General features: G+C 50.7%; 1 long non-coding RNA gene across 1 annotated transcript; it reads right to left on the bottom strand.

Moving 5' to 3' along the window:
* Positions 1 to 114: 114 nt before the first annotated feature.
* LOC125614923 lies at positions 115 to 3,042 on the bottom strand. Its single transcript, XR_007345500.1, has 2 exons — positions 2,181 to 3,042; positions 115 to 995 (listed from the first exon to the last, which is right to left on the bottom strand). It is a non-coding gene; the product is annotated as an uncharacterized LOC125614923 (long non-coding RNA).
* Positions 3,043 to 3,048: the final 6 nt, after the last annotated feature.

The following is a 3,048-nucleotide window of genomic DNA, read 5'->3' as shown; positions in this document are numbered from 1 at the left end:
GGAAGGAAAACTTCCTGGCACCCAGAAATATCCACAGGGGCCCCCAACAGCCCACCAACGCATACGTGAGACCATATCATCAATTTCACTGCCGCAATACACAAGCACCACAAATTAATAAGACAACATGACTCTCTTTATTGCACACGACTTGTGGTCACAGGGTTCTCCCATCATCATTTCGGTGCTCTGTCCAGACGCGCCTACCAACAGCCCACCTAAGATGGCCCGTCAATCACGGGGTGACTACAGCAGACTCAGCACACTTGGCTCAGTGTGTTCCCTTCTGCAAAGTTGCTAAGGACAGGGAAATGAGCGTCCTTCAGCTAACAACCCGGATGCCAGCTGACAGTGTCCCCAACATTCACAGGTTTCAGGCGGAACAAGAAGATGACAGTCACCACTTTGTCAGACACCTACAGGAGCCTCAGACCTGCTGACCAGGACCGCGCTTCTCAGGCACCAAACAGGTGCCCTGGAGCCGGGTTTCGCACAGGCTGCAAGGGACATGGATGGAGGATGCTTCAACGTGGGCGCCGCACTGGCCATCTCGGCCCTCACTGCCAGGCCTGCTGCGGGCGGCCTGCATCCCTGGGGAGGCAAGGCCGGGCCTGGGCTGTCTGGCGAGGCGCAGGGGCCAGAGGAACGGGCAGGGACACAGTGGGGACGGAAGAGGTTCGCGGGTCCAGTACCTAGAGGCTTATGGGACTGAGTCTGGACGCCGCCATGGGAGCCCAGCTGGCCGTTGGGAACCCGCCGTCTGTGCTCGCGCCTGTGCCTTTCCCCGCACGAGCCCCAATGGACGCTGGAGCCGTTGGATGGCAGCCTGTGAGCGCGCCCTTCCATCCAAGCATGTGCTCAGGCGCGAGGGATGCAGGAGGGACACCGGTGGCCCTGCAGGAGGAAGAAATGGGTCGGGAAGCCTGCAAGAGGTCTCCGGCAAGAAGGCTCCCCATAAAGAGCCTCTGGGCTGGTCCTTCTTTCAGTGGGAGCACCTGAAATGACAAAGTGATTTTCGCAGTTGCAAACTGGTCATGCCTACAGTAGAGACCACCCTGCTGCAGTCCTTGGAAGCTAAGGAAGCTCCCTACCCTGTGCTCCTTCCCATGGCCAGTTTGCACAAATTGAATTTGACTAGTGTTATTATATGAGCACCTGTGGTCTAGCAGTTTGAAGCAGTGCAAACTGATTGCATGGGGTAAGGGCTTAAGCTCAGTGGCAAAGCACTGACCAAGAGTATACAAGGCCCTGAATTTGACCTTGGTTTAGCAAATAAAATTTGGTCTCCAGCATTCATTACAGTGTATGATTATTTTTTAAAAATTTAAAAAACCTGTGGAATGAGAACATAGTTTTTCTGCACTGCATATTTTATATCACTGCTTCAAAAGAAATAACAAAGGAAGAAAGAATGAAAGAAGCTTCTTTTTAGTGCCTGAATATCATGGTTTGCCCCCCTCCTGCCATTTATTGAAAAGACTTATAATAAGGTGTTAATATTTCATGAACACCAAACTGTGTGTTTTGCAAGCCAGGGATGGGATAAAAAAAATCATCACCAACCAAAACAACAAGAAAAAAACACTTTATACATAAAACACAATCCATACCCCACAGTTTTTTAGAGTATTGACTGTTTATACAGGTGATTTTGTGGCTCATGAGAGCCATGGTTCACTGGTCCTGCCCATCGTTGGAAGCAAAGACAATTTGGTTGTTGAAAGAGAGGGCCACCTGTCACACCCCTCTCCTGTGGATTTTAGAAACTACTTCAAAATGACCAGGAGGCACACACCACTTGTGTCACCCCTGAATTGCCTGAAGGGAACTCAAAGTTCTTCTATACCTATTAGAGCTCTTCCTGGAATGTCTGCCCAGCCCCCCCTCCACCCAGGCCAGCTGTCCTTGGCCCCTCCCCCCCTGCAGAATGTCTGGATCCAACATTCCACTGTGGTTTACATTTAAACTTTGGCCAGCTTGGCTCAGTTGGACCCTGAGCATCTGTTACAGACAGGTCACTCTCTGGGTCCTGTACTGACGTTTCCCACTGTGGAGACTGTGAGACACTGTGTCAGGTGTCCTGCCTGACCTTCAGAAGGAGGTGAGCCTGGACAGTCAGGGGTCTGTTATCTGAGGGCAGTCACCCCAAAAACCCTTGGGAGTAAGAATGGAGCACTTACCCTGTGGTCAACTGATTGAACAGAAGTAAGGGAAGGAAAGAGCCTTAGACAATACACTTGACATGGCCCAGGAAGCCCCGGGAAGACTGATACTGCTCATGGGGAGGAGGGCTCCTAAGACCCAGGTCCAAACTAATCCGGGGAAGTACACTGGGTCAGCAGAAAGGACAGAGGCCACGGGATTGATTCCTTGTAGAATGGACACAGGTCACTGCATGGTTTTTTAGGCAGTCACAGATGGTGTCACAGTGAGGGCTCCCTGGAGTCAAGATGCTGAGCCCTGTGTCCATTCTTCAGACACATGGAAGCTGCCTGGGATATCATTTTGAGGGGACTGACTGAGAGTCTCAGATCATAAGTGGGCAGGGGTAAGAAGTGTTCTTAGCTAGAAAACTGCCCAATGGGGATCTCAATGACCACAGATGCAGTGTGATAGTCTCTGTGGGTGAGGCTGCAGGGCACTCCAACTGCCATAGCCCAGGGTCCCTCACAAACTTCCTGCCCAGGAAAACTTCTCCTTCCATTCAGACAGCAGGTGTCATTGATTCCAGAAGGGCAGGGAACCCAGGAAACCTTAGCCAACATAGATTTGGGCCTCTGGGGGATCTTCTGAATCGTTATCACTTTCACACTCTCTGTGTGTAGCCTCAGCTCATTGTTTTCAAGTCAACACAGAAGACTTTTGCTTATCTTCATGGTTTGGTTGGTACTCCATGATAAGGGAGCACATGTGGGGTGTTCTTCATTTTCCAGGATCAGGTTTGAAGATGACTGGGTTCTTTTGAAGACAGGAAGGAGAATAGCACACAGTTAGGAAGGGGCTCTACTCATATTGTCATTGGAACTTAGGCAGCTGTCCTGATTAATA

Source organism: Marmota marmota, unplaced genomic scaffold (genome assembly GCF_001458135.2).
Source record: "Marmota marmota marmota unplaced genomic scaffold, marMar, whole genome shotgun sequence".
In the NCBI taxonomy this organism is placed as follows: domain Eukaryota; kingdom Metazoa; phylum Chordata; class Mammalia; order Rodentia; family Sciuridae; genus Marmota; species Marmota marmota.
The sequence above is the reverse complement of the archived record's forward strand: the minus strand, read 5'-3'. Positions and strand labels throughout refer to the sequence as shown.